We start from the raw sequence: 14731 nt of genomic DNA, 5'->3' as shown, positions 1-14731 counted from the left end.
TTGATACGTCTTATCGCGTTGACTAGTTTTGTAAAAGGTAGATAAAATAATATTTTTTTATTTAATTAATTCGCAATGCAATTAGTTTGAGCACGGTTTTTGAAAATAGGCAGTAGATGAAAGGACATTTCCTTTATATATGAATGCCACATCACACAAGTTTAGGACGGTGTCACTTCGTTTTGCTTCATAAACAAGGAACGGACAAACCAACCGTTCCTTTATAAACGACATGTTCGTGATTTGAACATATAACTTGCTTCATTGCAAAGGGAGTATCAATATCGAGGAAGGAGACTGCCACAACTACACGACCAACAATGGTGAATCAGACGTATATTGTCTAAACCTCGTATCGATTTTCTTCAAAACTTGCCTCTTTTATGGCGTATATTCGATTTGTGTTATGTAATATAGAATGGAATTTCAATATCGTTTTTAGAATATTCTGCTAATGTTAGTGAAACATCCACAAAAGATGGTACCCAAAAACTTAGCAAAGAGCTCAAAGATAACATCAAACGGATGCGAAATGAATTTACAGAAGAGAACACTATTAGTAATTTTGTACATATGAAACCACTATCAGTTATATATTTACGTATGCCATGGGTATATATGTTAACAAGTTCATATTTATTGCAAACAGACTATATCCGATTTCGTCAAGTATATTAAAAGCAACGCAACAAGCAATTCTTTTATATGTTTATTTTATTTTTTGATTTACTCTTGTTACTTCATGCTTTAACATTACTATTATCACTGTTTCGTTCAACAGAGTATCGTTTGTCGATTGACATACTCCATTGAATTCCAAGATGCACTACCATTCTGGGGTAACGTTGATCACTGTAGAGACTTTTGGTCAAGTGAAAAGGTAAGTGAAGAAACGTCTTGTCCAAGGTTTAGGCATAATAGTCCTAACACGATTTATACTATTGATTTGTAATATATTGTACCAATTTGCATATATTGATTCCTACACTATGGCAAACTGTTGAGCATTGGGTCTTATACGTGATGGATTTATGAGAAAAATAACTATGGTGCTACAACTCATTGGACTTTCACACTGGTGTACAACGTGATATTATGCATTTGGTAAGTTTCTATCTATAAGTGTATCTTATCTTTTACGGTGACCCAGATTTTACTTGATTCTACATTAACCATAGGAGGGATTCCTCAAAGACGTTTTGGGTGTCGACATTGGCGAGTGGAGCTTGCACTGTGCAAACCATGCTCTTTTACAAAATAATGGCATCAATTATGGTGTATTTATAATAAAGTATATTGAAGCAATATACAATGGACGAGAACCTGATTTCGACGCTGTATGCTCTACACTTAAACATGTTTTATTATCCTCTATTATTGGGGACTCAATTTATAATTTGGTGTGACATTACCTTTTTGTTGCAGAATGATATACCTGGATTCCACACAACACTATGACAAAAATTGACTGAGTTTTTAATTGCGGAAGAGAAAAAAACTCACCCGACAAGAATACTTAGAAGACAACTAATGACACGACCCCCTAGGAGTAATATGATGCACAGAGATTTCTAACAAATTTTGTAGAGTGTGTATACCAAATTTTGTATACAAATTTTGTAAGACTGTATACAAATTATGTAAATCTCTCTGGGTTGAAATAAAATTTCAATTTTACTAAACATGCGAATAAGTTGGACTCTTATTTGTATTAAAGGCAAATCGTTGTCTCCTATATAGACATAAAAGTGATAAACAATGTGTACTGGTAACAAATCATTATAATGTTCACCCTTCGCAAATGAAAATTATAAAAGAGATTACCATTGTATACAGTGAGCAAGCGTTGTAATGTTTGCCCTTCGTAAATGAAAATCCTAAAAGCGATTAACATTGTGTATAGTGAAAAAATCATTGTAATATTCGCCTTCGCAAATAAAAATCCTAAAAGCGATTAGCATTGTGTTTGATGAACAAATCATTGCAATGTTTGCGATTGCTTTTCCAGTCTTCCTGTCGAGATTTCTACAAACATTATGTCATACCTTTTTCTTATATTATACACGTGTACCTCATCTTTTTTTTCTTGTGTCGTTCAGTTTTCTTATCCTAATTCTTTATTCTTCTTCTTATGTGTGAAATAGTTTGTACCATCACGATTTACACAATGACTAATAAAAGGCTGAAACACTTTAGTCCTATCGCGATTTGCTTTTACGAGATTTGTCTATGTCAATGATAAGTTATATTGTGATTTACACAATGACTGATAAAAGAAGAAAAAGGAGAAGGAAAAATGAATCGCCATGATGTTTATTGGTAAACTACAAATCAGTTTACAACTTGATATCGCTTTAATAATGGTTGCAAATCAATTTTACTGTAACAATTTATGCAGCCACGGACATAAAGCAGAAAAGATTTGTATCGTGATTTACACAATGACTGATAAAAGATAAAAAAGAAGAAAGAAAAACAATTGCGTGATCACCATCTGTAAGTATAGCTTCAGGTTGCTTCTCATTCATTACCTGTGTAAATACTCTGAATAACCACTCAAAGCTTTCCTTGGTCTGGTCATACAAAAAAGTGCCATCTAATATACAACTCAGTGAGTGATGGTTCACTCTAACGAACTGCGCAAATGACCACTGTTCAGTATTAATCTTCACTATCATATAAAAAACAAGCACATCATTGAAGCATTCATAATCCATTCTTGACTTTAAATCTGCCCAAAACATATTCACAACATATCCATCTTCATTCAGTTGCATTACACTAAAGAAACCAGAGTCAATGCTTGATTTCTTCTATAAGCAATCAACCAAATAACATATTTCTTCATTCTTTATGTTATTTGTCCTCTTTCTTCTCAAGTGGTTTCTTAGATCTATAGGTGTGAATGACACATTCTCGCAACCACCATCTATGTGCACACACAAATTGTATGTCTTCCTTGGTGCAATGCCGACGCTATCAGCTATTTCAGCAATTGCAACAAGCGCTTCAGTTACTTTACAATGTAACCTTAACATAAGAGTCATAAATGAAGCAAATAAATCATAGTTATAATCACTGATTAAAGTATAAACTACATATTTTTCATTCAGACTCTTCTTAACACTATTCTCGCTGGACAACCACATCTTGAATCTGGCTTGCTCCTTGTTGAATTTCCACTTGACTTCTTCCAACATTCCTTAGAACAAACATATGTCTTTCTCACCACGACACAATGTGCATTTTTTGATCAAGAATACCTTCTAACACTGAAGCTAAATTTTAAGGCATAATCATTGTAAAATTTATATGCAACATCCTCTTTATTAAACTGCATTCCTTTTACAGGAACAGAGTCAGGTGTACTATTATGTACATTCCCAGTGCCTGCACCGTTATCAAGTGTACTGTCACGATCGTCTACCTCATTATCGAATTATATTTCTTCTGATGGAACATTCAAATCAAGAGTGAATCCAATGCCTACACCCTTCTTATCATGTGCATCATTAGTGCACATGTTCACTTCTTTAGGTGTGTCATTAGTACAAATGTTCACTTCTCCATAACTATTCAATTATTGAGATAGATCATCTTCATTACAACCAGATGATAAGCTCAACACTGTTATAAGCAAGATATCAATTTGCGATAGCCAGTTCATATATTTACTATGATTTATTCAAGATGCATATAACAACGGATACCGATAAAGGTTAAGCAAGTCAAAGAAACTATTGAATGAATCACAGTATAAAAGCAACAATGATTTATTATTTGCTTATACTATGCATCGAGTTGTTATTTATCATGTCAATAAAAGAAACGATTTGTCATATATGTTGACGATAGCGATTCACGTGACAACGATTTAATTGTATCTACAATACTGTGAAATGATTTTAATAGAAATCACTAAATGATCAGCGATTTGAATACGAAAATCGCCACTGCAAGCCCACAACAATGTATTTTCGCATGCACAAGTTTTAAAATTCTTTTTACAAATATCTTACAAATCGATACTAGAAAATACATAATATCTTACAAATCGATATACATATCACATAATATATTATAAATCGATACATCAATTCAGTATAATAGCTTACAAATTGACACTACAAAATACTTAATATCTTACAAATCAATATACATATTGTAAAATATATTACAAATCGATACGAAAATTTAGTATAATAGATTATAAATCATTATTAACAACAAAACAATACCTCACAAATTGGTAGCATATTACTACAACCGCGATTTGCAATACATTGCATATACTGAGTGAATGGACGATACCAGATGGGGTAGAGGCTCTTCCTCGCATCTATAAACAAGCATTCTTGTCAACAAGTCCCAGCGTCTTATAAAGATAGTTAAGTTTCCAATAGTCGAAAGGACAAGATCCACCTACAATAACAAAACAATGCTTTAATGACACTCACGACGACATACGTTCTTCAACAATAGCATGATGACATGGAAAGGTACCCACGACACCTTAATGACACTTGTTGAAATTTTTGCGCATCATTGCTTTCTTTCATACTGCCTAACGACAACGAAAAAGAAGAGAAGACTCTAAAAAGAGATTGCCGACAAATGCCCCTATGACGCCCACCAATGATTGAACCAGTCGATCGCGAACCCAGGAATATTTTGTAACACAAGGCAGAAACGAGAAGCCGACAATGTGTTGTAACACAAGCTAAAAACCAAGGCAAAAACCTAGACTCGAGACGACGACAAAGGCTACTCCGGCGGTAACAAACTACGGTAAAGGTGCGTCATCAAAGGGAGCTCCTGTTACAGCAGATGGTGCAAAAGTTTACTGCTTAGGGCGAAAATGAAACATTTGGACTTTGAAGAGTTAACATCATCATCGATTTTCTGGATGGAGGCCATTTTTGTCTTTTTCTTGAACCGTTATTTTCTTTTTTTTTAATGAAGGACATTTTTATCATTTTCTTGAACCGTCATTTTCCTTTTTTTTTTGAATGGAGGACATTTTTGTCATTTTCTCAAAAATGCCGTTTCATAGCGAGAATAGCAGGAAAGGGTAAGTCTTTGCAATCACACCAGACTTCGATGCTAAGTGATGTCGACACACATAGGAATATGAGCCCCACATGCTTATATACGTGGCGCTCATTCTGACCCCGAACACGCGCTGTAGCAAACAATGCGTCTTCGGGAGAGAACACACAACACCCTCTGAGCTATTTGTATTTCACTCGTTTCTCAGAGCTTGCTAGTCTCAGTGAGAGACTTCTCCTTTCCCTACCATTCTTCTTTCTCCACTGGTGAGCAGATTTCTTGTCATTCAAGATTGATTTGATTTGTTGGGACAAGCAACACACTAATCTCAAAATCGGTCCAACAGGCACGAAGAGCGACCATACCGGATCAAGTCATATGTCATATGATGGGCTTTATAATATGCCAATCCTAATAGTTGATAAATTGATCTGAGGCTTAGTATGAACGATCAAGATTGACATATGATAGAGCTGATCAGATGCCGTATGGCCTGAGCGAATTTTGGGCCACCAAATGAAGCCTCCTGCTACATATAGCAAATTTAAATCAAATTCAAAGCACCAATTGCAAAATTCTTATTAAAAAATGATATCTTTTTTTACATGAAAGCAATAAATAAGGCAGCCAAATTGATAACCACAACCTTGCTTTTGGATGCAAAAGCCCTTTGAACAACCATTGCATCTGTTTGGTCTGTGCTAGATTCTCTTAGGTTACTAAACCTTGTTTCTTCATCCCTAGATACATTCTCCTTAAAAGATAGAATTAAAATATGACCCTACTAGGGTGGACACTGATGTGGACGTAAGAAATATGCTTTATACGAAGACTTCATGTAGGCATGTTTTTCTAAAACTTGAAAATCTATGGCTCACAATGCATTTAAAACTTTACAATACAAGAAGGTACTCTTAATCATTGATTTTTAGTGCTTTAAAAAAATACATTTAAACATCAAAAATTCATAATCCAATATGTAAAGTCCCATAGATGAAAAACCCAATCGTTAAAGAAGGAACATTGTCTATTATCATCAATTGTAGATTTTGGATCTTTTTTTGGGTTGAATGACCCTCCTGTTCATTGGTTCAGATCTAAATAACTCCAAGCGTCCCAGGCTCCAATGAGTATTTATTTATTTGTTTATTAAATAAGTAAACTGGTGTCAGGTTAGGAGAAATTTCACATAGAAATGTCCTGCCAAGCTATGGTCATCATACTTGAGGAGTAGAGCCTTGACGTCATTCCCCTCACCAACTAGCTAGTAGGGATGGTAGTGGACCGGGGTAGAGGCTAGAGGCTAGAGGCGGGGGACAAGTTCTCCACCTCCTCCTTGTCTCAAAATTTTGCCTTCCATTCCCGCTTCCATCTCTGCACAGGTTTTGATTTTAACTTTCATCTTCACTCCAAATAAGGTCAAGGCAGGGTGGGGCCCATTTCCCCTTGGTCCACTGCCATCCTCAGAGAGGAAGATGAAACCCTTGATGCCGACTAGAAGAAGGAGAGGAAGGAGAGCTTACTAGAAAAGAAAAAGGGTCGTTTTAGATTTAGGGTTAGAAATTATAAATATATATAACAGTTACATGAAATTCTATTAAATTATTAAAGGTATTTTAGTCATTTTCACTAATAGGGATCGAGGACGAGGCCAGGTGGGGAAAAGCGTAAGTTCATCCTCACCTCCATCCCTGTGTGGGTTTTGATTTTAACCTCTATCCCTGTTTCATGTCCTCTATTCCTGGTCCAAATGGGGAGAGGCGGGGTGGGGCCCGTTTCCTCCCAGTCCACTGCCATCCCTACCCACGAGGGAGCCTGGTGCTTTTGGCCTTTCAGCAAGAGACACACACCTGGCGAATTGAACTCATGATGTCTTTGAACTTGAATGCCTTAAGTCGATCCATCTAGCCAGGTGTGGGTAACCATTGTGGGCTTTGAACTCGCGTCGTGACTTCTTTGGACTTGGTATTTATCTTATTGTACATGGCGTTTCTTTGCCAAATCCAGGCTTTTAAAGTATAGAAAAAACCAAGTCAAACCTTTCAATGTTCTTGAAATCACGGATGTCAATAAATCGGATATATCCTATATCCAACCCGAATTTGAATCCCATTAGCTATATTCAATTAAGAAAACTGAACCCGATTCAGATTTGTTTTAAGGATTTCATGACCAAATCTGATTACATGTTTTTTTTTAGATTTGGTATTAACTTTTTTCATACAAATCCGAATCCAAGTCTGATTAACCAATTTCCGATTAGGTATTGGCTTACATCTGATCCGAATCCAAACCATTTACATCCTACCTAAATAACCCTAATATTACCAGAGGCGCACTGTGTCTGGTTTGGAAGCACAGCCACACCGTCATAATCAATCACGATCAGATCTTGTAGGTTTACTTAATCTTGGTTCAATATACTAGGTCCTTGCACCAAACCTGACCTATTGAGAATGGTAAACTATGGAATTGAAGTCTGTTGGTATTGCTAAAAACTCAAATGTATGTAAACCGATCTCCGATAGTGGTGGGCACAGGCCAAGTAGGTTAGTCTTAGGTTGGACCTGCAGGACTCTGTCAAGTTTGGGTGAAACAAAATCCAAGCCAGCCATATGGGACTGGGTATTGCCAAGTCTGGAAAAAAAGGGGCTCCACTTGTCTGGCAGGAGCAATTAGTGCACGTCACCTTGTGTTGGGACGTTGCAAGTTGGAACCCCAAATGGCGTGGTTGTATAACTGGTAGGGGACTGCCTAACCTAGGGGTGGCAAAATCTGACACGACCTGCCAACCCGCTTCTTAGCCGGGTTCAGGTTTGGCTTAAACGGGTTTGTGTCGTAAACGGGTCGACCCTCCTAACCCATTTATTAAACGGGTCGGTTTCGTGTTAGGGGTATGCCAACCCGCCAACCCGGCTGACCCGTTTAATAAACGGGTTAGGCGGGCGGGTCAACCCGTTTACCCGAACCTGACCTGCCAACCCGTTTACCCTACCCCGATCCGCCCGCCAACCCGTTTACCTATTTACTAGAACCCGGCCTGCTAACCTGCCAACCCGTTTACCCGACCCGACCCGTTTATTAAACGGGTTAACCATGTCGTGTCGGGTTACCCGTTTAATAAACGGGTCGGGTTCATGTTGAGGTATGCTGACCGGTCAACCCGACCCGATTTCCACCCCTAGCCTAACCCCAACTTCCTCTGTCGAAAAAAGTTTGAAAAAAGGGATACTTGCATTTGGGGCTGGGAAACAAGCCAAGGCACTTGTAGCTTGGATAGTAAAGGGCTCATTCAAACTCGTGAAATAGGCTCATCAAGCCGAACATGAACAATGTGGGTGTTCGGCTTGGGTTGACTTGTATAAGCTTGTTATCTAGTAATAAATATATTTTATATTTTCAATCGCTGGTTGAAGTGTTTCTCTTGCAAATTTAATAAGTTTGTGTCGTTAAAATCTTATTGCTTAGAACATTGAATGTATTTATTTTGTAAACGAGTTAGTTTGAGCTTAGCTCAGTAGGTGCAGTGGTCAAATTTTATTATTTTTAAATTTGAATTCTTTTTTGTAGACAAGACAGCTCAAACTTGCCATGAACTTGAGCTTGACTCAACTCACCACAAAAACGAGCCAAGCTTAAATGCTTTCTGTTCGATCCGTTCTAATCATTTACCAGCTTCACTTGCACTTCTTTACTTTGTGGTTTGATTTAAGGAACAATGACAGGGCCACCATCTATTCAAACATGGATCACATTAGACCCAAGGGGTTTGGCGTAGTGGGATTGGGCCTAGACTGTTGGGTCCAGCCTGCGCATAAACAGAAAACCAGCAGGAAGGGCGTACCTGATGCCGTCATCGGTGAAATGGGATCGGTGGCTAGCAGTGGTGACTGGAGCAAGGGAAGCCGCTTGTGGTGGCTGGAGCAGAGGAAGGCTTCACTCCTCAACCGGACTGCTGCTCTCCACGAGCGCAGGCCACTGGATGCTGTCGGTGAGCAGGATCACCATTCCCTCACTAGATGAAAAAATACCGGATGAAAGGTAAGACCTCTTTTTCCTTTCTATTTTTTCCTGTATCTTCGTATATATCTTGGGGTCGCCCATGATACTCCATTTATAGGCATAGAGTGGGAAACGGTTTGTGCAACCATTACCCCATGATTATGTGCGGGTTTAATGGAAGGAACACCTTCTGCGGGGGAGGGTTATCCACATCGTGGGTAACCACCACCAACACGGTGTTTTATCCCAACATTCGTCTACTTGTTCCGACGATAAATCCTTAACCAATAAACTATATGGGAATGTCTTGATGAATAGATTGACCTTTATAATCCATTCTATCCTTATGAGATTAACAACAAACAAGTAATAACGAGAATCAAAGAACTAAATGTGATCACTTTATTCATATGCATATGTCAAAAATAGTTTAACAAACCCATCCTCAACACATGTTTGAAATATAATCCCGGTGCTACCTCTTTAGTAAGAGGATCAACAATAATCTCTTTTATACCAATATTGACAATATGCACTAGATGATCCTTTGTCCTTTCTTTAACAACAAAATACTTCATCTCCATATGCTTACATGATATAATACTTTTGTTGTTGTTCGAAAGGGACACCACAACTTTATTATCACAGTAGACCTTCAATGACTTTTCAATAGAATCGCTCACCTTTAACTGTGATACGAAGTTCTTCAACCATATGACCTGCGAGGTAGTCTCGTACAATACTATGAATTCTGCCTCTATGGTATGAGCAACAGTGGTCGTCTACTTCCCACTCCTCCAAGAAATCATGCCCCCAGGAAGTAAGAAGACGTACCCAGTAGTAGACTTTCTACTATCAAGGCATCCTCCTAAGTCCGCATCTGAGTAGCCAATGACCTCGAGGTGATCAACTTTATGATATATCCACCTATAGTCTTTTGTCCCTTACAAATACCGCAAGACTTTCTTGGCAGCTTTCCAATGGGGTATGCCTGGGTTAGACTAAAATCTTCCAAGCACCCCTATTGCAAAAGAGATATCTAGACGAAAACAAGTCTGCGCATATTGCAAGCTGCAAAAAACTGATGCATATGGATAAACACTCATCTGTGCTTTGTCAACAGCGTTTTGTGAACAATCCTTTAGGCTCAACTTGTCACCTTTTGATATGAGTGTTGAACTAGGAGAACAATTCTCCATCCCATATTGCTTTAATACCTTATTTATGTAGGATCTTTGAGAGAGACCTAAAAAACCTTTTGCTCTGTCTCGACGGATCTCAATGCCAAGTACATAAGCAGTCTCACCTATATCTTTCATATCAAAATGTGATGCAAGAAATTGTTTTGTCTCTGAAAGTAATTTTATATCGTTGGTTGCCAGCAAAATGTCATCCACATACAACATCAATATAATGAACTTACTCTCACTTTTCTTAAGGTATATACATTGATCAATAATGTTTTCTTTAAACCCGAAAGTCATAATGACTTGAGAAAATTTAATATACCACTGTCGGGAGGCTTGTTTAAGTCCATATATTGATTTGTTAAGCTTGCAAACCAAATGATCATCTTTAGAGAAACCAAGAGGTTGTTCCATGTATATCTCTTCATTTAGATCTCCGTTGAGAAACACTGTTTTCATATCCATCTGATGTAGCTCTAAGTCATAATGAGCTACGAGGGCCAAAATTATCCTCATTGACTCCTTAGTTGAGACAAGAAAAAATGTTTCATTATCGTCAATGCCCTCCATCTGGGTGAACCCTTTAGCAATAAATCTTGCCTTATGTCTCTCTATGTCACCTTTGGAGTCCCTTTTGGTCTTAAAGACCCATTTACACCATATGGATTTTACTCATTTAGGTGACTCGACAAGATCTCACACTTAATTCTTAGCCATAGAGTTCAACTCTTCTTTCATGGCTTTTATCCAGTATGAAGATCGTTTCCTTTCAACAACTTCCATAAAAGTCAACGGTCATCATCTATATCTATGAAATCATCATGCTTCTGAAGGTACACCCCATAATCAGGATATATGACAAATTTTTAACTCTTGTGGATCTCCAAACAGGTTATTCTTAAGGCTCAGATTGAACTGATTTATTCTGTTTGTGCTCATCTGCATTATTCGCAATAGGTTCACTTTGAATTTGTGCATCAACAATCGAGTGATCAACCACATCAACATTAGGGATAATAATGTGGTATCTCTTGGTGTTTTCCTTAACAAATAATAAAACTGAATCCTGTATTTCTTTAAAACCAAGATTTTGAAGTGTACTTAATCGTACTGAACCATCTTTAAAGAATTTTGCCTTATCTGTTTCAACGATCTATGGTGAATGAGATGGGCAATAAAACCTGTATCCTTTTGATCTATATGAATAACCAATGAAATATCCACTGGTTGTTCTTAGATCAAAGACTTTAATGTGGGGGGTTATACAATTTAGCCTCTGTTGGACATCCCTATATGTGCATATAAGACATTGATGGTTTCCTACCTGTCCACAACTTATAGAAAGTTTTAGGCATATATTTCGTAGAAATATGCACAACAGTCCTTAAGGCTTCACCCCACAACTTCATAGAAAGTGTTGAATAATTCAACATAGTTTTGACCATTTATTTAAGGGTTCGATTTCTTCTTTCAACTACACCATTCTGGTAGGCACTATCAGGCATGGTATGCTGAGGCACAATGCCTTCCTCTTTTAGAAATTACGCTAATGGTCATTCTCTTTGCCCCATCTCAGTATACCTACCATAATATTCACCACCACTATCAGACTTGACTATCTTAATAACTTTATCAGTTTGTTTCTCTATTTCTTTCTTAAATTTCCTAAATATTTGAAAAACATCAGTTTTTTTGAAAATCAAGTAGAGATACATATACCGTGAATAGTCATCAATAAATGTGAAAAAATATTTTTTTCCTGTGTAACATGGGGTAAACGGTCCACATACATCCGTATGGACTATCTTCAATATCTCACTACTACGTTTGACACCCTCTTTATATGTATTTATATGCTTAGCCTTTATGCAATCAACACATGGGTTATTGTCGGTAAAATCTAGAGATTTCAAGATCCCTTCATTTACGAGTCTCTTTATTCTCTTTTCAGAGATATGACCCGACCTTTGATGCCAAAGCATGTAGGATTTATCATTAATCATGCTATATTTATTCCCAACCAATGCGTATTCAGAAGTCAAAGACTCCTGGATTTGGATCTTCACATTCAATTTATACAAACCATCATAAACTAATGCAAAACCAATTTCAATAGAATTTCTGTAAATAAATAATTTGAAATTTTCAAATTTAAAACAATATCCAAATTTATCTAATTTTAAAATTTAAATTAAGTTTCTACTATATGATGGAATATAAAAGACATCATAAAGATCTAAATCTACGCCTGTATCTAAAGTAATCCTGTAGGTTCCAACACCATTCACATGTGAACACATCTTGTTTTCGTAATAGATGCTCTTCTCATGTATTATTGGTTCTCTTCTGCTCAGGGACAACTGCAGACAGTTGAAAATATAAACAGTAGCACCAGAATTAATTCACCAACTATTTTCAGGAATTTGTAATAAATTACATTCATAAGAAACAAATGACAAATTACCTTTTTTTTTTCAACCACTTCTTGTACTTTATGCAATCTGCATTCCTGTGTCACTTCTGTTTACAAAAGAAGCACTTTATGAGAGCAGAGTCAGATTGCTTGCCTTGGGATGTCCTATCCTCAACTGACTTCTTCCTATCATTTCTCTTTAATGCATTCTTCTTTGGTCCAATCTTAGGTGCATGAGAAGTCATATGTGCACTCTGCACATTCTCTCCTTTCAATCTCTCTTCTTCTTCAACACACTTGAACATAAGTTCATTAAACGTCCATTCATCATTATGTGTGTTGTAAGAGATTTTGAAAGGTCTGTATTCTAAGGGTAAGGACGCTAGAATTAAATGCACTAGGAAAGAATAAAAAATGGTCAGCTTCATGTCATTTAGCTGAGACACTATGTTTCTCATCTCCAAAATGCGCTGACGAATGTTTCCCCCTCCAGTATATTTCATAGAGATGAGGTTTGACATAAGAGTACTGGCTCTGGCTTTGTTTGAACTCACAAATTATGCTTCAATAGCACCCAGAAATTCTCTCACTGTCCTACATTGCGGGATGACACTTCGAATATTCTTAGCCACCTTAGATTGCAAAAGCAACAAACTAAGCCTATTCGAGTGCTCTAACTTCTCAAAAGTACTCTTTTGTTCAGCAGTGTTTTGATTAGTGAGGGCAGCGGGTTCATCTATTCTTAGAGCCAGATATAAATCCATATACCCTAATGTAAAGAGAACAATCTCTTTCTAATCACTAAAGTTTGACCCATCTAGAAAGATAATATAACTAGAGTCATCTAAAATCACTGGACTAGAAACTACACGACAAAAGACATGTATAAAAAAGGCATTCATATAAGATAAAACTTAATAGAAAAAGCAAATGAATAAAAGTCCTTAATATGCTTATTTTCAGGCAAGTGTAGGAGGTCATTGAATCCTTACTTTAGTAAGAGCTCCAACATGCAAAATCACTTCACCTACCAATCATATTTGATAAAACTAAGGTTCTTGTGAAGTTAGACCATCAATACAAGGTACTTTTGGATACACGTGTGCGATATATCTCGACACATTTACCTTATTTTATCCTACTTAAATTCCAAACACGATAAAACTTTCTTTGGGTCATTTATCATTTCATGAATCTAAGTACAATGTTTATATTGACTAAAACTGTATGATAGTACTAAAAATTTTAGACAACATACGTGTATTCAATCACTTTGGTGACGTGAATGCACTAAATCCTCTAACTATCCTTAATGCCAATATTGAATATTCATAAAGTAATGAAATAACACTTAAACATGTTGTAACTTAATGCTTATGCCTATAGAACGAAGAAAAATCAATATCCATATCAAAAAATTGATAAACTGATGAAATTAAAGCTTGAACCGATCACCAATTTATTGAATCGGTTCTCAATCCTTATGAACCGACTATAAAACCTTCGAACCAATGACATAATCTCTTGAACTGATCCCAAAACCGAATGAACCAGTCAAAATATTCCTAACCCGGTCCCAAAACTGGATGAACCAGTCAAAAAACCCCCGAAACAATTCCAAAACTGGATGAACCGGTCAAAAGAAGCTCTGAATCAGTTCAGAATACACTGAACTGGGTCTGTAACACTCTGAATCGGTCTCTGCTACAACGAACCAGTCTCACTTGTCTAAGAACCAGTTCTAGAGAGACCTAGATCGATTCAGAAATAGGTCGAACTGACTGAACCGGTTCAAACCCTATTACAGATCATTCAAATCTGGTTCTGTCAGACTGACGGATCCATAACAGTATGATATGGTTTTAACCGGATTCTGGATCTGCCACTGAAAGAACTGGGTCCAGCTTACCCGGATCCAATCCAGAGAGTTATTTTCAAATTCAGGATTTGAGACCTGAAGATCTGTATCCAGATCTGACCCAGATCAATATCATGGGTCAGTACGGGTCATCAGATCTGGGTCTGAACCGCAACCCGATCCAAAAGGAACTTAGTGGATCAGGTAGGATTCCATAAATCC

This window comes from Nuphar pumila, chromosome 7 (assembly GCF_984573655.1).
Source record: "Nuphar pumila chromosome 7, dmNupPumi1.hap1.1, whole genome shotgun sequence".
In the NCBI taxonomy this organism is placed as follows: domain Eukaryota; kingdom Viridiplantae; phylum Streptophyta; class Magnoliopsida; order Nymphaeales; family Nymphaeaceae; genus Nuphar; species Nuphar pumila.
This window is presented reverse-complemented; position numbering follows the sequence as displayed.